The following is a 20,628-nucleotide window of genomic DNA, read 5'->3' on the forward strand; positions in this document are numbered from 1 at the left end:
TCCAGTCCTGATGTCAACCCTTTCAGCCAAGGAACCGGAGTTCTAGACGGTCGTGGTAGAAAGGGTTATTTCTATTCCCCAATCTCGGTCCATCTCCTCGGTGATTTATGGTCACAGTAGCAGCAGAGGCTCACAAGGGAAAACTATTCTCTTTCGGTCAAGAGAATGGAATCTCCAGCCTGGGTGGAGACCTAATATTCCAGTTTGGCCGGTAAGGGTCCACCCCTCAGGAAGGAGGAGCCGCCCTAAACCACGCTACAGAGAATGGACAGAATTTCTTTAGTGAGATATTGTGCTTTCCTTTCCACGCCCTTGCTCTCTGGGCAGCCAGTTACAGAGCCATGGCGGTGGAGCTTCATTAGTCTGCCTGGTCTCCTGAATTGCTGAGAAATCATAACTTTTCACTTTCTTTTTAATGTTGAGAGGCCAGAGGCAGTCAGATCTCTGAGTTAGAGCTCTTTGATTAACGGCATGTACCACTGTGGCCCTGCTGCCTGTCTCTCTCTCTCTCTCTCTCTCTCTCTCTCTCTCTCTCTCTCTCTCTCTCTCTCTCTCTCTCTCTCTCTCTCTCTCTTTTCATTTTGGTTTGTCTAGTTTTGGAGCCTGTCCTGGAACTAGCTCTTGTAGACCACAGCTGGCCTCGATCTCACAAAGATCCCACTGCCTCTGCCTCCCGAGTGCTGCTGGGATTAAAGGCGTGCGCCACCACTGCCCTGCTGTGTTGCATTCTTTTATGTTGCATTTGCTTAACTCTGTGAAGCTGTGATTCTTTGCCTGTCTAAAACACCTGATGATCTAACAAAGCGCTGAACAGCCAGTAGTGAGGCAGGAGGAACAAAAGGTGGGGCTGGCAGACAGAATAAATAGAAGGAAAAATCTGGGCGAAGAGAGGAAGAAGGAGCAGGGTAGAACAAGGAGTGGAGGATATCAGGGAACAGCCACCCAGCTACACAGACAGACATGAAGTAAGAAATAATGAAAGGTATACAGAAATAGAGAAAGGTAAAAGCCCAGAGGCAAAAGATAGACAAGATAAAGTAAGTAAAGAGAAGCTGGCTAGCAACAAGCCAAACTGAGTGCAGGCATTTATAAGAAAGAATACCGTGTGTGATTTATTTGGGAGCTGTGTGTCGCCCCCCCCCCAAGCCAAAAGAGCAAAGAGTAAATGAGTAAAAAAAAAAAAAAAAAAAGCCGGCAGTAGTGGCACAGCCTTTAATCCCAGAATTTGGGAGGCAGAGGCTGGTGGATCTCTGAGTTCAAGGCCAGCCTCGTCCACAAAGCGAGTTGCGGAACAGCCAGGACTGCACAGAGAAACCCTGTCGCAACACAAAGGAGTAAAAAGAGTGAAAGAAAACGAGAGAGAGAGAGAGAGAGAGAGAGAGAGAGAGAGAGAGAGAGAGAACAGAGAAATAGACTGTATAGATTTGGGAAGGTGGGGAGGTAGGAGAGTTCGGAGGAGTTGAGGGAGGGGAACTGTGATCAGAATATATTGTATGAAAAAATATATTTTCATTAAAAGTTAAAATTATATAAAGCCCCTCAAACTCATGGCCATTTCTAACCCTTTTTAAAAGAATCCTTTCCTTAACGCTTTGTGCCTTCACCTGCAGGTGAAAAAAGAAAATGGGGATATTCAAACACAGATTCGTTCACAAATATTTACTGCTGCACAATTTGAAACAGACAAAAGAGCTAGAGTCATCAGAGGGAGGAGCCTCAGCTGAGGAAATCCACGAGATCCAGGAGATCCAGCTGTAAGGCATTTTCTCAGTGATCCATGGGGGAGGGTCCAGCCCATGGTGAGTGGTGCCATCTCTGGGCTGTGACCTGGGTTCTCTAAGAAAGCAGGCTGAGCAAGGAAACAAGTCTGTAAGCAGCTCCTCTCCATGGCCCCTGTACCAGCTCCTGCCTCTGGGATTCTGCCCCTTTGAGTTCCTGCCCTGACTTCCTTCAGTGATGCTGAAGTGTAAGCCAAACAACTGTAACCCTTTCCTCCCCAGCTTGCTTTTTGGTCACGGTGTTTTGTCATAACAATCAAAACTCTAACATAGAGTGTTTTTTTTCTGTCCTGATCACATCTCTGCTGTATTTAAGCCTTGTCTTCACACAGAACGGCTAGTGTAAGCTATTAACTTTCTAGAAACTTAAAAGTAATTATTAGTCTGTTGGAGAGTCACAAAAAACTTTTTTTTAAAAAATGTATATCTCTTTTAAGAACAGTAAGCTTGTGCTGAACAGGGGTGGAGCACGCCTTTAGCCCCAGCACTCAGGAGGCAGAGGCAGGTGGATCTCTGTGAGTTCTAGGCCAACCTGGTCTACAAGAGCTAATTCCAGGACAGGCTCCAAAGTTACAGAGAAACCCTGTCTCGAAAAACCAAAAAGAAAAGAAAAAAGAGAAAGAAAGAAAGAAAGAAAGAAAGAAAGAAAGGAAGGAAGGAAGGAAGGAAGGAAGGAAGGAAGGAAGAAAGAAAGAAAGAAAGAAAGAAAGAAAGAAAGAAAGAAAGAAAGAAAGAAAGAAAGAAAGAAAGGAACAGAAAGGTCACACTTCTGAGGTGGGGCGTGACAGCCTCTACTAGAGATTGAACCAGTGAAGGGGATCAGTACCAGAGAAGAGGGGACTTAACCCGAAAGTCAAGGACTGGGAGTCCCTCAGCTCTGCTGTAAGACTTCATTTCATTCCTGGAAGGAAAAGAAAAGGTGACCTCACAGCTCAGAGGTAGACAGGCTCAGGCACCAACTCAGGATGAATGAGGTTTGTCTTCACAGAAGAGCAGCTGGCTCAGGTTTCTTTGGCTCCCTTCCCTCTTTTACCACGGGGCCTTTTGGGAAAGCTTATTTAAATATTTCGGGCTGACTTAACTGTGCCCCAGGGAGTGAAGGTAAGGATCTCTCCATCTTGTACCAAAGGTTACTAGGAGGGAGTGTCCCCTTGAGGCCGGCCTGTGGGCAACAGCAGTGACTGCAACTCCCACTGGGGAGGGAGGACTCAGGACAGGCCAGCTGGGGGCTGGGCAGTCAGTGCACTTGGTGCTGAGGGAGCCAGGTGTCCCTTATCTTTTGTCTCAGAAGGCTGCTGTGCTCTCGAAACCGAAACTTAGCCACATTAGTGAGTCATGAAGTGTAGTTAATGGGTGTCCAAGTGAGGCAGTATAGAGAAAAATTACCAGGACATGTGAGGGAAAAGGGGATTCTCTGTCTGGAGTTTGACTGAAGTCTCTCATCAACTGAAATCACGGCACAATTAACATATGGCTGTGAAGGCTGCCAACCAGGAGTCTATAGCCTCACCAGAAACACAAGATGGAGGAACTGTCTTGCCCTGTTACAGTCCTTACTAAATATGGTTGAGTCTCTACTATTTATCCCACACGTAAAGTTTTGTGGTGTTCCCTGTATCCTCAGCAGACGATAGCAGGAAATCAGGGTCCCCTCTTGGGGGTCCTAATATAGTTAATAAAATAATTTAAGAATATACTCAAACAGAAGTTTGAGGACAATTTTTGTTTGAATTTAAAAGAAAAATCGTGGGCAGAAGAGAGAGAGAGAAGCATGCCACCTGAGTTAAATTAGTATGAGCAAGAGCTGCATGGGGCAGGCAGTCACATGGCAGGTAAGGGGCTTGAGTAAGGAAATTCAAAGTGTTTTGAGAAAGCATGTTGAGAACAGAGATAGAGAGAAGAAAAGTTATGTCTGTGACCCTGTAAGAGGGTGTGCTGGGCGAGGGAATTCTGGCGAGGAAAAGGACACTGTTCCTTTAAGAGAATAATTATTTCCCCCTTCCTCTTTAGCATGGCCATCCTAGGGGTGATCCCTTCAGCAGGTCAAGGACCTGCCCAACTGGATTAACTCTTAAGGGAAGACACAATGGCTTTCATTCTTCTCCATAACAATATGATTTGCACAGCCAATCCAGGACATTCCATCCTGGGACCAGTAATTGGCTTCCAAATAAACATGTGACCAGTCTTGTGGGGTTCTTAAAAGGACTTCCTCATTCACGCAAGGGTCTTCTTTCTCTGCATGTCAAGAGTTACCAGTACTTCCCCACTGTCCGAGGGAGGCAGATGACCCACTATGGCACACCGGAAGGATAGAAGACCCCTCTCGCTTTTGTTTCTTTGTTAATAACAACAGTCAACCCTGCCCTAGCCCTGAACTTCCTTGTCTGGGAGCATAGTAAATGTCCTTATTGTTTGTGAACATGATTCATGGGGATGAGTTTTATTAAGTGTTCACAACTGAAATACTCTCGCCGATCTGCTGCACGTTAGTGTTTTTGGTTAGTTGCTATGGCTTGAATCCCCCCCTTCTCCTCCCCCACACACCCAAGACTCTTAAAGCCTCGGTCCCCAGTTTGTGGGTCATAATGAGTTTGCAAATCATAAAGGGGCTACTGAGTTGGAGGAAGTTAGGAAGTAGCACCTACTTAGTGGAAGTGGAGGCAGGTAGTGGGGGTTATATCCTACTTCCTCTCCACCCTGAGCAGAGCATCCTTCTCCCACTACGACTGTCCTGTCCGACATGACATTTTGCCTTGCTGCAAGCTTACAAGCAGTAGAGCCAGCCGGTCACAGATCTCTGAGCCTGTGAGCCGAAATAAACATGTCTCCCTCTTCTATTGTTTTCTTGGGGATCCTGCCACAGCGATGGACAGTGTCCAGCACACGGCTTCCCTAGATGCCGGTAAAATATTTTCTTCAACTCATCCAGGACAGTTAGAGGGATCTCTGAAGAATACACATAGCTTCAAATTTACAAGCACTCTACAGTATTCAGCCCCTGGCATCTTGTTACGATCACTTTATGTCAAGCGCTCTTGTCATCTCTTCATGTCCCCCGTTGCAGGCCCAGGTGAGGTTTGAGAATGTAATTCTTTCCTTAAGCACATAAAAACTAGCAGGTGGGTGGAGGGTGTCGCTGAGTGACAGGACTGCTAGGCCTGTGTGAGGTCCCGAGGCTTAAGCAGGCTGTTTAATTCTGCTTAAGTTCTGAATTCTTTTAAGAAGACTGCTTGAATAGCTTTCTGACCCCATATTTCTCTTCTTGCTTGTCTTACTGACCCAACCTTTCCTTCCAGCCCTCTCAAATTTCAGCCTTCCCTGCCCACCAGGAACTGTTTCTCCTTTAAGTATCTGCGCTGTTCCTGTAAGTATGGTGGAGTGTATTTATTTACAAAGAGGAAACAAACCCAGGAGATTTTCATCAGGACGACCACAGAAGAGGTAACCAGTTCCTGTGCCTGTTTTCCTCTGTGAAATAAAGAAAATTTATAAACTGCTAACTCGGTGCGCTCCCATGAACTTCCTTGAAAGTTCCAGAGTTATATTGGAGTCAGTTTTAACTACCAAGGATTTCAAAGAGAATGAGGAATTAATCAGGAAGCTTTATTTCAAGAGCCACACTTATTATTTAAAACATCACCGGCAATCATTCAACATATAAAGGTAATAACTTCTTTAATGTAGCCATTCGTCATTTCTGGACGCCAGCCCATTAACCCGAGCAATCAACCCTGGTTTCCTTTCAGTCCCTCTCAGCTCATTGAGACAGATTTTCCTTCAGCTGTGTTTCGTGTAATAGCCTCTAACTATCTGCTTTATATGCACTTACAGGTATGTGTAGAAGTAAAAATAAATCGCATGTTTTTTTTATTCTTACATAGCAACTATATGAAAGTTAATTTTCTACCCATTAAGTGCTTTGCCTTTTAATTACTTAACAATTTTTTTTCTTATTTTCCTTGGAATGTACTTCTAAATTACTTTCCTGTTTGCTATAGAATTCTATGAAACTGTTCAGTGTAAATTAGGAAACATTACCTAGTTTTCATGTCCCCAAGGATTTAAATTTTTTCATTTATTTCATTAATTTGCTTTCTTCCCTTTATTTTATACGTACGGGTGTTTTGCCTGCCTGATGGCTGCACACCACACACCTGCAGTGCCTGTGGAGACCAGAATAGGGTGCTGAATTCCCTAAAGACCTGGAGTTACAAAGTGTGAGCCACTTATATGGATGCTGGGACTCCAACCCAGGTCCTCTGGAAGAGCAGACCGTGCTCTTGATCACAGAGCCATCTCTCCAGCCACAATAATTTTGTTTTGAGAAAAAGGTCTCACTCCTCAGGGGTCTTGGTCTGCCGCCTAGAGCTTATTATATAGCCCTGGCTGCCTTGAATTCATGGCAATACTTCTGCTTCAGCTTCTAAAATACAGGGATCATAGGCATGAGTCACCATGCCTGGATTCCCAAGGGACTTAAACAACTGTTGCCTGGTGGTGGTGGCACACGCCTTTAATCCCGACACTCTGGAGGCACAGGCAGGTGGGTCTCTGTGAGTTCAAGGCCAGCCTGGTCTACAAGACCTAGTTCCAGGACAGGATTTAAAGCTACAGAGAAACCCTGCCTTGAAAAAACAAACAAAGCAAAAAAACCAAACAAACCTGTTTTATTATTAAAAGTTGTTTAATCTTTTGTGAAAAACAATGAGAAATTTATAATCCCCCCCCAAGACAAAAATTTTGATTTTGTGCTTCCAAAGATACCAAGAAAGTAAAAAGACAACCTGAGTTTCTGCATGCATATGGTGCACATGTACTCAGGCACATAAACATAAAATTAATATTAAAATGAAATATTATATCTCTACTCTATTTTATTATAGTAACAAAATTGGTTCTAGAAATATCTTCAGAATACTGGGGAGGAATATATACAAAAAAAAACAATATCTGGGTGTGGTCATGCACACCTGTAATTCCAGCACAGGGGAAACCGAGGCAGAAATCTTGACAGTTCCAAGCAAGCTTTCACTATATATTGAGACAGACCCTGACTCAATAAATAAAACAAAGCATAAATTACAACAGTCAGCAATGGCAAACCATATCTGAATTCACATTCTGCTTTTTCAAACATCTCACCATGGTTTATGCTTCCTTAGTGTTCTCTGTGTTGCAATAATAACTACCTCTAGACATCTGTAACATCTTCGAGGTGAAGGGTACAATTAAGGCACAGCTCAGCTGCTGCCGTGGCTGGGGGTGGAATGCAAAAAAAAAGGAAAAAAAAAGAAATCGTCTTTATGTTCTTTTCAATTTGCTCCCCAAACCATCAGAGACGAAAAAGCAGCCAGGTATAAGCTCTGTCCAGAAGGTGTGAATCTCCGCCTCTGCCTCACAGAAGGATTAAAAAGTGAGAGATTTCAGGAGCTTTGGCTTCCTGTTAAATTTGTCATCTATGAATTTTTCACAGTTCCTTAATTAGTGTCGTTAGGAATGTCACGGCTGTGAATCACAGAAGTAGAAAGAGAGCCCTGAAAAGTCTCAAGCTTCACTGAACACGGAGGATGGGCACATTAGGGTAAGAAGAAGGTCCTTTAGGCCTGGAGTTGCTGCTCAGTGGTAGTGCGCTTGCCTGGATGCATGAAGCAGTTCATACGAAGGGAGAGCACATATACTAAAATTGGAACGATATAGAGATTAGCGTGGTCCCTGTGCTAAAATAACATGCAAAAGCATAAAGCGTTCTTTATTTTTATGAGGGTGGTATGTGTGAAAATAGTAGGTATTGATTGAATAATATAGCTACATTTTTGCAAAGTTAACATTTATGTAATCTTGCATCATATGAATATGTAGTATAGGTGCTTGTTAATTACTTAGTTTATATTCAAATTAATGTGTAAGTTAAAATGTGCATTTAGGATCTCAGCTCGGTTTGGTAATATGTGCTAAAGTCCCAGCCCAATGGTTAATGCTCACTGACTGCTTTATAGAGGATCTCAGTTTGATTCCTAGCATCTACATGGCGGCTCACAAATATCTGTAATTCCCATTCCAGGGGTTTCCAATGCTTCTTCTAGTCTCTGTGGGCATCAGAAACATAAATGGTACACAGATATAAGTGTAGTCAAAACAGCCATACACATAAAACTAAAAAATAATAAACAACACAAGCAGGCAGACATAGTGTGTTTACCTATTGGGTCATCTTGTCATCCTAGAATTCTGTAATCTTAAAATCTAAACTCGCGGGGCTGGAGAGATGGCTCAGTGGTTAAGAGCATTGCCTGCTCTTCCAAAGGTCCTGAGTTCTATTCCCGGCAACCACATGGTGGCTCACAACCATCTGTAATGAGGTCTGGTGCCCTCTTCTAGCCTGCAGACATACAGACAGAATATTGTATACATAATAAATAAATATTTAAAAAAAATCTAAACTCACTTTATAGAATCGACACATTTCCAAGGCTGGAGAGATAGCTTGCTTGGTGTTGTGCAAACAGGAGGGTGTGAGTTCATTTTCACAACACACTTCCATAAAGAAACACCTGCTGCAGCAGTGTGTGTGCCTATAATTTCAGCTCCAGTGAGGAGACAGGGAGATTCCCTATGGGGTTTGCTTGCTAGACAAATAAACTAAACTAGCAAGCTCAGGGTTTGGTGATAGACCCTGTCTCAAGAAATAGGGTATGGGAAAATGTGGTGCCCGCCTTGGGAGGCGCACAAGGCCATCCAGTGACTTCCCACTGAACTCCCTCAGAAGAGCCTACAAGGCCTTCTGTGACTTGCTTCACTGCTTCTCTCATCTCACCTGCAACATTCTTAAAATTTTTCTAAAACAAAATTATTTTGTGCATATTTTATTTATGTTTCTACATGTGTGTCTAGTACCACTTTCATGTCTGGTGCCTGCAGAGGACAATAGAGGATGTCTGGTCCCCTGGAACTTGAGTTACAACAGATGTTGCAGGCTGCCACGTGGGTGCTGAGACCTGCATCTTCTGAAAGAGCATCTTTGCTCTTGACCACTAAGCCAGTCTGCAGCGCTCTCAGGTCACCCTGTAATCCCACACTGAGTCTGCATCGTGGTTCATGTAATGCCAAAACAAGTATGGCCAAGACATCAAAGACTAGAGAAAGACCTGCAGCAGGCAAGTGCCCGCAAGGAGTTATTTCCAAAACAATGCCCTCTTTGAACAAAGGGAGCATGGAGATTTTATCCAGAAAACCAAAACACACCCACACAGGAAAATACTTTATGGCTGGGGTCATTCCTGAGCAGGAACGGTTAAAGACATTTTTCAGCAAGTTCACTGTAAGGTTCAAGAAAGAAAGATAGTAGACACATTTCTAGGTGTGCTTATATGAAGGTCAAGAGCATAAGCTCACAGTTTTAAAATGGTGAACAGGTGTGCTTTTGGCATGCTTAGTTTAGTAGATAACTTAATTCCTAGTTCTTTGAGGCTTTTCATTTTGAAGAGATGTTGAGGCCGGGCAGTGGTGGCACATGCCTTTAATCCCAGCACTCGGGAGGCAAAGGCAGGCGGATCTCTGTGAGTTCGAGGCCAGCCTGGTCTACAAAGGGAGTTCCAGGACAGGCTCCAAAGCTACAGAGAAACCCTGTCTCGAAAACTGCCCCCCCCAAAAAAAGAGATGTTGAGAGCCTTTCTGTGTTGATTATGATGTTCATGTGATCTCTGCTCTCAAATTTATAAAAATGCATATTGATTTGCATATGTTGAACCAAACTTGCATCCCTGTAATGAAACCTACTTGGTCAGGGTGTATGTATTGCTTAATTTCTTCTGGAGTTTGATTTGCAAAAAAATTTGTTGAGCATTTTTGCATCTATGCTAATTAGGGGTATGTTTGCAATTGCTATATCTTCTTGATAAAATTTTCCTTTATTAACATGTAGTGGATTTAGCCAGGTGTGGTGGCACACATCTTTAATCCCAGCACTTGGGAGGCAGAGGCAGGTGGAACTCTGTGAGTTCAAGGCCAGCCTGGTCTATAAAGTAGTTCCAGGAGAGCAAGGACTGTTATACAGGGAAACCCTGTCTCAAACAAACAAACAAACAACTCAAAAAACTTGAAATGGTCTTTTTCATCTCTTCTTTTTGGTTGAAAACTCTTCTCAGATGTCAGAATAGATATATCAGCTTGTTTTGGGTTTTTATTTGCTTGATAGAATGTTTTCCATTAACTTTTAGTCTGTGGAGTTGTTTGTTTTAAACCAGTGATATATGTTTTTTAGAGACAACAGAGGATAGGATATAATTTTCAGTTCTAGTCAGTCAGTCTGTGTCTCTTTGTTGGTGGATTGAGGCCACTTATTTTCAAGATTATTTTTGTGAAGTCTTTACTAATTCCCATAATGTGGTTGTTTTTCTGGTTGTTTGGATTATTGTTTGGTTTTGCTTTCTTCTCCATTAGTATTAAGGATTTGTTGGTTGACTGTGCTGACATAATGGAGTCCTAGCTCTGCTCTCTGTACCTCTACACATGTATTCTTTCCTATTCTTTTGTGCCTGAAAGTTCTTTTTCTGTGCACATTACACCCTTAAATACGATATTCTGCAATGCTTAGTGGTAATGAATTCCCTTACTTTGTGCTTGTATTGATCTATGATTTCCCTATAAAATTTAAAATGTGGCTTTATGAGATTTGGTGATCTTGGTTGGCAGTTGTTACTTTCAGGCTGGAGATATATCATCCATGCTTTCTTAGGTTTTAGAGTTGCTGACAAGATACCTGATGTTATTCTGACATTTCTACCTTTGTACGTGACTTGGTATTTTTCCCTTACAGCTTTTAATATAATTTCTTTGCATTTTGACATTTTGACTATAATAAGTTACAGAGAGATTCTTCTTTGATCACGTCTATTCAGTGTTCCCAATGTCTCTTGTATTTGGATGTCTATTTTTTCCCTGTAGATTTGGGGAATTTTCTGCTTTGATTTTTGGGCCTTAAGTTTTATTTCAGCTCCTTTATCTTTTTTTTTTAAAATATTTATTTATTTATTATGTATACAATATTCTGTCTCTGTGTATACCTGAAGGCCAGAAGAGGGCACCAGACCTCATTACAGATGGTTGTGAGCCACCATGTGGTTGCTGGGAATTGAACTCAGGACCTTTAGAAGAGCAGGCAATGCTCTTAACCTCTGAGCCATCTCTCCAACCCCTCCTTTATCTTTCTTATGGGCTTCTGGATCTGATGCCTTTAGCATCCAGGAGGCAGAAGCAGACAGATCTCTCTGAGTTGAGGCCAGCCTGTCTACAGAGTGAGTCCACAACAGCCAGGGCTACATTAAAAGTTTTTTTTCTCAAACTGGGAGTAGTGATTTGTGCCTGTAATCTTAGTACTTGGGAGGCCAATAAGGTCTATGTAGTCAGTACCAGACTAGCCAGGGCTACAAAGCAAGACATTTAATTATATAAAACATACGGAAAAATATTCTCCGATTGTATTTATCTTTGCTTCAATTTTACAATCTATGGAATAAAGTATTCATCTGAAATAATTAAGGAACTGAATATTATTTTACTTTATTTTAACAGGGAGAATGTAATTAAGCAGAATTTTACTTAAATATGTGTTCCAGTCATACTTTAGTTATGATCAACACCCTAAGAAAATATAGATTTCCCTTCTCATAATATATAAAAGCCAAGACTTCCTATAATAATCATGGCAGCTGTTGGTCAAGTTATTTTAAAAGTTAAAAGCTGAAAACAATTGTGAATAATGAGTATAACTGGCTGTATTTGTATTTCTGTATACTGTTTTCCTATTCTGAGGCCTTCATAGAAAACCTAAAGCGTAATGCCAGCTATCATAAATCAAATCTGTATTCCAAGAATTTGGGAGGTTCAGGCAGGAAGATGGAGTTTGAGGCCAGTCTGGGTTAGTAATGCCATCCTGCATTAAAAAAAAAAAATTGCCATGGAATGAGATAGCTAAGTACTTTACTTGTATGATCTGGGTGCTGCTCTAGAAGCTGGGAGTTCAAGGGGAAACACTTTAAGGTCATGACCTCGGGAGATTCCTTCTCAGAAAGTGAAAGCAGAATTCTTAGCAGTCTTCTCATGAACCAGGAAAGGATTTACTTAGCACCTACCTACTGCCTGGTCCTATGGCCCTGTGGTTCTAAGATTAAAGACTGTCTTTACCTCCATGATGGTTGGGTCACAAATAATGCAACAGTCAATTAAAATCTCTGGGCCCTGGGGCTGGAGAGATGGCTCGGTGGTTAAGAGCATTGCCTGGTCTTCCAAAGGTCCTGAGTTCAATTCCCGGCAACCACGTGGTGGCTCACAACCATCTGTAACGAGGTGCCCTCTTCTGGCCTGCAGACATACACACAGACAGAATATTGTATGCATAATAAATAAATAAATATTTTAAAAAACTCTTGGCCCTTTAATCCCCAATTTGTATTCTCATCAGTTCTTCATCTGTAAAATGGGGCTCATATACACATTTCTTCATCTGTAAAATGGGGTTCATATACACATTTCTTCATCTGTAAAATGGGGTTCATATACACATTTCTTCATCTGTAAAATGGGGTTCATATACACATTTCTTAGCTTTGCTGCCAGCATGAAAAAACACCATGTTGCAATGTGGGTCCTGGGTAGTCAGGCTTCTCACCGGCTCACTGGCTCCAGTCCCAGAAGTAGCAATTCTATTTCATGCCTCAATGGACTGGCAAATTACTACATGTCCTGGAGTTTCAGGACTACTTGTGATATTTAAAACCTCTAATGCTAAATTGTAGGATGTTGGAGCCAGGTGGTAAGTATTATTTTGGGGGTAAAAGCAGGCTGCCATGGAAATAGAGAAAAAAGACACTTGCTGTTGGGGTTGTAGCCCAAGGGTAGAGTGTTTCCCAAAGCATTCCAGGGCCTGGGCTCTACAGGAGTGGGGGATAGCCTGGGGAAGTGGTAGAGGAGGCTCAAGGGGTCCTGGGGTAAGGTGTGGAGGAGTTAGGTAAGGGTGGAGAAAAGAATTAGGGCTGAAGCTGAGATCCACTGCCTTAGCAAAGCCACAGATACTCAACTGCAGGTTGAGAAGAGACTTTTGAGCCTACTCTGGTCCCCGTGCTAAAGCCCATGAAGCCACCTTAGAATAATGTTTTTAAATGAGTAAAGTAGGAACGCAGTTATTGCGGCATTATCAGAATACATAAAACCAAGTGCGATGCGTGCGTGCAAACATTTATCTACACATCAGTGATAAGGTCTGGAGTAGGTGTATTAACTCCCATGACTTCGGGGCTGCAGGATTGTGTCAGAGGATAAGAGCACTTTTGCTGTTGAAGAGGAACTGGGGAACTGGGTTCAGTTCCTAGTACCCACGAGGTGGCTCACACTGTCTGTAACTCTAATCCCAGAGTCAGGCGCCCTCAATCAGGCATGCATGCAGTATGAATATATACATGCAGACAAAATACAAAAAAAAAGAACAAAAAATAACTTTAAAAAATAACTACCATAATTTCACAATAGCAATACGGACAGTTTTTTTTAAGTATCTATGATTACTGGAATGCACTGGATATTTTGATTTTTAATGATCATGAAATCATATTATTTGTTTTGTTTTTCAGGTAGTCTGACTATGTAGCACAGGTTGGCATGGAATTTTGTACCCTTCTGTCTCTCGCCCTCTGAAAGGCTAAGATGATCGGAATGAGCCCCTATGCTGGACTTGAATTAAGGTTAAGATGATCGGAATGGGGCTGGAGAGATGGCTCAGCGGTTAAGAGCATTGCCTGCTCTTCCAAAGGTCCTGAGTTCGATTCCCAGCAACCACATGGTGGCTCACAACCATCTGTAATGAGGTCTGGTGCCCTTTTCTGGCCTTCAGGCATATACACAGACAGAATATTGTATACATAATAAATAAATAAATATTTTAAAAAAAAGATGATCGGAATGAGCCACTATGCTGGACTTGAATTTATTCTATTTCTCTTTTGCCACAATGAGGATTTTTTTCATTTCTCTTCCTGCTTCCTTCTCCTCCTGCTTATGCGTGTGAGGCAAGCAGTTTATCACTAGGTTATATTCTCAGCCCAGATAGTGTTAATATTGGGATTTACCTACTGCACTCATACTTACAGGCCATCTTAAATTTCAGTTAGATATGAGTAAAAAAATAAATGAGTATTTTTTTCTGTATCTTAGTTCAACCCACCTCAGCCCCCAGGTTATGGACCCTTAGTTTTCTCTGTACCCTCTGTATTTGGTCAGCTCCCATCTCTAACTCTGGTTAAGCCATTACCTTTCTTAAAACTCTTTATTGGAGCTGGGTGGTGGTGGCACAGGCCTTTAATTCCAGGACTCAGGAGGCAGAGGCAGGAGGATCTCTGTGAGTTCGAGGCCAGCCTGGTCTACAAGAGCTAGTTCCAGGAAAAGCTCCAAATCTACAGAGAAACCCTGTCTCGAAAAAAAAAAAAAACAAAGAAAAAAGATAAAAACAACTCTTCTTTATTAAGTCAAAGTCAAAGTTATTTTCTTTTCCTGTGAGTCACAACTCCCTCTAAGGTGGGTCTGTCTCTACTCCCCAACTTCTGTTCTTTCAGAATAGAACTTGTCAAACACAATTCACTCTCCCAGCCCCAGAGAGGCTGTTGCTCTGCAACCCGGGCTGTCCTCAATTTCACCGTTGTTCCTCCTCAGACTCCTGAACCCTGGGTTTACGGGCAGGTGCCACACCCAGCTATAACCACAGCACAGTGTGAGAGCTGCTCTGTTCACTCTCTATCTCCAGAGCTTCTCAAGTGCCTGGAACACGATCTGCCTGGTCCCCAAGCGCTACACAATTCTGGGGTGTGCCTTTCCTTCTGAACTCTATTTGAATGGCTCCCCCGGGATGGCATAACTGTCAACCCCAGGCTGACAGTATTTTACTGAAGAACAAACTGGCCTCAGCTGGGTGAGGAAGAGGTCTCCAGTGGACAGATTCAGGCAGGAGGCATCCTGGGATTACATGTACTCCGTTTTCTAAAGCAGTTATTTTTAATCTTTGTGCATGTTCGTGGTCGTTTATAATGTGAAAGTGATGATTATTACAGGAGGCTTTCCTGATCATAAGCAGAATTGTTTCTTTTACAGCTTCTGAGTAAACTGGATTGGGGTTTATAAACTCTGGCCAATGAGCTAAATCTGGTCTGCCAAATGTTTTGTATGATACTCAAACTAAAAACGATTTTTACACTTCAAAATTACGGGAAGGAAAAAGTCAAAAGAATACAGTATCATGTTGATTAAGTTTTATAGGAACACGGTCACTGTCTTTCATTTAGATACCTTTAAGGCTACTCTCCTGTTACTGGGGCCAAGTTCTTAGGTTTACAGACAGAAGAAAAAAAGACTGAACCCAGAGAGATACAGGCAAAGCCTTTATTGGTTGAGATTGAGTAGAGGTACAGCCCAGACCAAGGGCAAGTCAGGGGTGGCTCCTTAAGGGGGACGTGGTAGCTAGCTAAACACAGAAAGATTTCACTCAAAAAATGGGCCCAAACTTGTTTCCTTGACCCATTCCTGAGTGGTCAGTGGCAGGTCCTCCACTTCAGTAAGCTTGCAGAGAACGTTCCTGTTTGGTCAGTGACAGCCCAGTTGTAAGCAGCTCATTGGTCAGCTTCGACTTTACAATAAGGCAGGTTCTCTGTTCTTTGCATCTGTGCTAGTAAGATGTGTTTATAGCTGCTGTGACTTTAATTCTGGGACTGCCTTGATCGCTGGGTCCTCCCTTATACATCCTTGCTTGATCTCCTTGTGAAAGCCCAAGACAGGAATAGTCCCTGTGGGCCGCCTCTCAACATCTGATTATACTCTCCTCCTTGTGGGTACTTCTCATCCGTCTCATTCATACATTTGAATAGTCGTAACAGAGATCATATGATCAACCAAGAGTGGTGGAACATGCTTATAACCTAGCACTTGTGAGGAGGAGGAGGAGGCAAGAAGTTCAAGATCATCCTCAACTACACAGTGAATTCAAGACCAGCCTGGACTACTTAAGAACCTATCCCCAAGGAGCAAACTCAGAAAAGTGGGGTGGGATCATGTGGTTTGCAAAGTCTAAAATATCTATATTACTTTTTATTAACAATGTTTGTGACCCCTGCATTAGCTCTCAAAGCCTTGATGGCACCGTTTGTAACTAAAAGGCATTCAGCACATGTTTGCTGAGTTGGAGTGAAGTTCTAAAGTGTCTTGATTTAATTTGTTGTTGTTGCCAAGCTAGGGATGAAAACTAGACCTGTCACGGATAGACAAGTACTCTACCATTGAATTTGTCTGTCTCTCTTTTTCCTTTCTGTGTCCGTCTCTCTTTTTCTTCTCCTCCTCTTCCCTTTCTCCTTCTGTTTTTCCCTTTTCCTTTTTGCTTCACCCCCCCTCCCCCTTTTTGGTTAAACATAGGTCTCCTTGGGATGGAGAGATGACTCATCAGTTAAGGGTTAAGAGCACTGGCTGCTCTTCCAGAGGACCCAGGTTCAATTCCCAGCAGTCACATGGCAGCTCACAACTATCTGTGATTCCATTTCCAGGGGATCCAACACCCTCACACAGACATAAATGCAGGCAAAGCACCAGTGCACATAAAATAAAAATAAATCATAAAAAAAAGATAGTGTCTTCTGTATCCTAGGCTGGGCTCGAGCTTAGAATCATCCTGCCTCCATCTCCCCACTACTAGAATTACAGGTGTACACCATGATGCTCATTTACCCCAGCCTTCTTTTTTTTCAATTTAATTTTATGCGTATGGATGTTTTGCCTTTATGTCTGTCTGTATACTACTTGTGTGCCTGGTGCTTAAGAAGTCTAGAAGAGGGCATGGGATCTCTCCAGCTCCTACCCCAGTTTGTTATGCCCAGATCACAGGGACCCTCAAAAGACCATCATGGAGACTGAGTCCCTATGTAAAAGTAAAGAGCCTTTATTCAAGTCTGAGTCTCCCTGTGTCCAATGCCGTGGCACAATCAGAGAGCCTCAAGTTCAGAGGTTGAAGTGAGGGATTTCTAAGGTTCAGGACCCCTGATGGCTGGCATTTGTCTAAGGGTGTCCTGGCCAAAAGGGAATGGGTGTGTGCTGGACTTTGGAATGTTAGGTATTTTCTCTTGGATGGTTCGTTCCTGGGTGGTGCCTGGGTGATCTTTCTGGGAACCAGGTACTGCCTTTGGGTAAACTAAAACTCAGGCCTCTATTGAGCTTGTAATGAGTGGGTCCTACAAATCTTCTTGATTTAAGTTTTATGACTCAAATTATTTCCCTGGCTGTCGACAGAGTTTTTTTTTTTTTGGCCCCACTGGTTCCAAAATAAATGCATAGAGACTTAATATTAATTTTAAATGCTTGACTGGTAGCTCAGAATTATTACTAGCTGACTCTTAGATTTTGAATTAACTCATATTTCTTATTTACCCTCTGCCATGTGGCGGTACCTTCTTTCAACATGGCATGTTCATCTAGCTTCTCCTTGTGCCTTTCGAGACTCCCCTGACTCCTCCCTCTTCTTCCCAGTGTCCTCTGTGTCTTGCTGTCCTGTGTATACTTCCTGCCTAGCTATAGGTCAGTCAGCTCTTTTATTAAACAAATCATAAGGCGCCTTGGCAAAGACACATATTCACAGTGTACAAAAAGACCATTCCATAACACCTGGCTCTACATAAATAATACTCATTGTATTTGAAAGGATATTAGGTATTATCTTAATAGTAAAAGTAGTTTCAGTTTTCCTTCCTTCCTTCCTCCTATTTTGCCCCCTAAGTTTTTGTTTTTAAAAGAACATATTCTTAAGCCAAGTGTGGTGGTGACCATCTAAGTCACTTCCACAGCCCCAGCATCTGAGAGGTGGAGCTGACAGTGTCAGGAGTTCAAGGTCATTCTTAGCAAGTTTGAGGACAATCTGGGACATGCAGGACTACTTCTCAAAAAAGCAAAACTAACATCACCTATATATTCTCATTCAACAAAGCACTAACACTTACTCTTATTTGGGAAGAAAAGGCAGAGGCATCAGAAGTACACTTCAGCACTGCTGTTCATCACTGAAGGACAGGAACTTAAAACAGGCAGAATCCTTGGAGGAGTGTTGCTTACTGGTTTGCTTCCCAGGGCTTACTCAGCTCACCTTCTTATAGAACCCAGGACACGCCCCAGGATGGCACCACCCACCACGGGCCAGACCCTCCCCCATTGATCACAAAATAAAAACATGCTTTACAGATGGATCTCAGGGAGGCATTTCCTCACCTGAGGCTCCTTTCTCTGATGACTCTATAGCTTGTGGTGAGTTGACTTACAAAATCACCCAGTACAGTTTCCTGTAGTCTTAACACTCAGAAGTTCAAGGTCATCCTCTACTAGTGAGTGGTGAGTTCAAGGCTAGCCTGAACTTGTCTCAAATGAAAACTTAAAGACAAAAGACAAAACTGGGCTAGTGGTTAAATAATTGGTAAAGGCCCTTGCAAAGGCCTGATGACCTAAATGTGATCCCACGGATATACATGGAAGAGGAACAGAATTGACTCTTACCTCTGATAAGCACACACACACACACACACACACACACACACACACACACACACACACATATTGTGGCCTGCACCTCCCCTACTACAATAAAGTAATACATACATTTCTAGAGAGTAAAGCATATTGGTAGTTGTTCATGGCTCCCAAATGCAATTTCAGTTTAGGGAAATCCAGAATGGTGTTATTTTGTAAGTTTTTTTCTTTTTCTTGTTAAAACTAGGGTAACCAGTCTTGGGGCAGTCAAACCGGTTTGATGGGTGCCCCTCCTACTACTTCCATCAGAAAGTGATTTCAGACCCTCCTGATTGGTTGATGGTCAGAGTTGAATTGACAGGTACAACAATGGGGGTGAATGGATTAGAGCTTTGCAAAGACCGCAAAGAAATTTTGTAAATAACAATGAAGGCTGTGTAAACAAAGTCCTGCATTTTCTCTAGTTTTCATGTCACACTGAACATGGTAGAAAGAGATCACAATAGACAGCTAACCACAGAATAAGTATTTAGGGAGGGTTCATCGTGTAGGTGATGAAGATGTTTGACTGCTTTTTTTTTAATTTTAAAGATTTTTTTTATCTTATGTATATTGGCATTTGCCTCTATGTATGCATGTCTGTGAACCATTTGTATGCATTGCCCTTGAAGGTCAGAGAGGGTTCAATAAAACCCTGGAGCTGGTTGTTGACTGCTTTGTGGGTGCTAGGATTTGAACCTGGTCCTCTAGAAGAAGAGTTCAGAATAATTGCTGGCACAGGGACAGAAGGATGTATTGAGATGGAAATAAAGAAAATTTTGTCGGGTGGTGGCGCACGCCTTTAATCCCAGCACTTGGGAGGCAGAGGCAGGCGAATCTCTGTGAGTTCGAGACCAGCCTGGTCTACAGAGCTAGTTCCAGGACAGGCTCCAAAGCCACAGAGAAACCCTGTCTCGAAAAACAAAAAAAAAAAAAAAAAAAAAAAAGAAAATTTTGTAGTCTAGGAGCAGGTGAAGGATTTCATGATGGGTCTAGGGTGATGGGTTTGTTGATGGGTGGGGTCAGAATTCAGTAACTCTGATCTTTGTAGCTCAGGCGTGAACTTTGTGTAGCCTTCTCCCCTTCAACCACAGAAGACTGCAGAGAGGAAATGGGCAGCAATGTGACCTGAGCAGGCAGAGCAGAAACAAAGTAATAACAACAACAAAACCCATTCAAAAAACAAACAAAAAATTTCTCAAACGCATATATCCTGTAAGTTGTAGAAGCTGTGTGTAAGTGAAGTGTTTGGTGCCAAAGCCTATGTTCTTATTTAACTATTATCCAACTTCAAGTTTATAATAATGGCCAAATATTGCCGGGCGATGGTGGCACACGCCTTTAATCCCAGCACTAGGGAGGCAGAGGCAGGCAAATCTCTGTGAGTTCGAGACCAGCCTGGTCTACAGAGCTAGTACCAGGACAGGCTCCAAAGCCACAAAGAAACCCTGTCTCGAAAAACCAAAAAAAAAAAAAAAAAAAAAAGGCCAAATATTGTGTAAAACAGACAATAGCCTAATCTATGGTTTACTCTCTCATATAATAATTTATAGTTATTAAAGTCACTATTAAAGACCAGTGGGGGCTGGAGAAATGGCTCAGCGGTTAAGAACACTGACTGTTCTTCCAGAGGACCTGGGTTCCCTGTGTTCCTCTTGTAAAATGTATCGGTGACACTATAGAGCAAAACTCTATTTAAAACAAAAACTAAACACCACTCCCCCAAAAACTTCAAGAAATAATGAATGTAAATTCAGAAAAGCTACAGAAAGATAGGAGTCAGAGACATGGGAGCCCCAGAAGCTAGCTCATGGGCCAGTTAGCCTGTGTACACAGAAACAAGAGCCACCCTGTCTCAAAGAAGGCAAGAGTTGACATCAGAGGTTGTCTCTTGCCTATACACACACACACACACACACACACACACACACACACATACACAGAGACAAAAAGTTACATATATGTAATATATATACATATGTATATTCTGAGTCATTTGCCAGGTGCCTACACTCACATTACATCTGCATATACATGTATATATTTGAATTTTTCCCTTTTTATTTTCTACTTTGTTTCTACACCTGTGCCTTCACTTATTTGTTTATTTATTTATTTATTGACAGGGACAGCTTACTGTGTTGCCAAGGCTGGTCTCAAACTTCTTCTAGACTCTTAAGTAGGTGGCACTATAGGAGCATTTGGCTGGACCTGGCTTTTGCTCTTTTTTGTTGGTTCATTTATTTCACACAGGTTCTCTTCATGTAGTCCT

General features: G+C 42.4%; 1 long non-coding RNA gene and 1 other non-coding gene across 2 annotated transcripts; both read left to right on the forward strand.

Annotated features, from left to right (window-relative positions):
• The first annotated feature begins 2,604 nt into the window (after positions 1-2,604).
• LOC126511602 (uncharacterized) lies at positions 2,605-13,651 on the forward strand. Its single transcript, XR_007594749.1, has 4 exons — positions 2,605-2,879; positions 4,645-4,851; positions 5,078-5,444; positions 13,406-13,651. It is a non-coding gene; the product is annotated as an uncharacterized lncRNA (long non-coding RNA).
• LOC126511619 (U6 spliceosomal RNA) lies at positions 7,433-7,538 on the forward strand. The gene has a single exon (XR_007594755.1). It is a non-coding gene; the product is annotated as a U6 spliceosomal RNA (small nuclear RNA).
• Positions 13,652-20,628: the final 6,977 nt, after the last annotated feature.

The sequence above is a fragment of the Alexandromys fortis genome, unplaced genomic scaffold (genome assembly GCF_014885135.2).
Source record: "Alexandromys fortis isolate MF-2015 unplaced genomic scaffold, M_Fortis_MF-2015_v1.1 scaffold_102, whole genome shotgun sequence".
Lineage (NCBI taxonomy): Eukaryota > Metazoa > Chordata > Mammalia > Rodentia > Cricetidae > Alexandromys > Alexandromys fortis.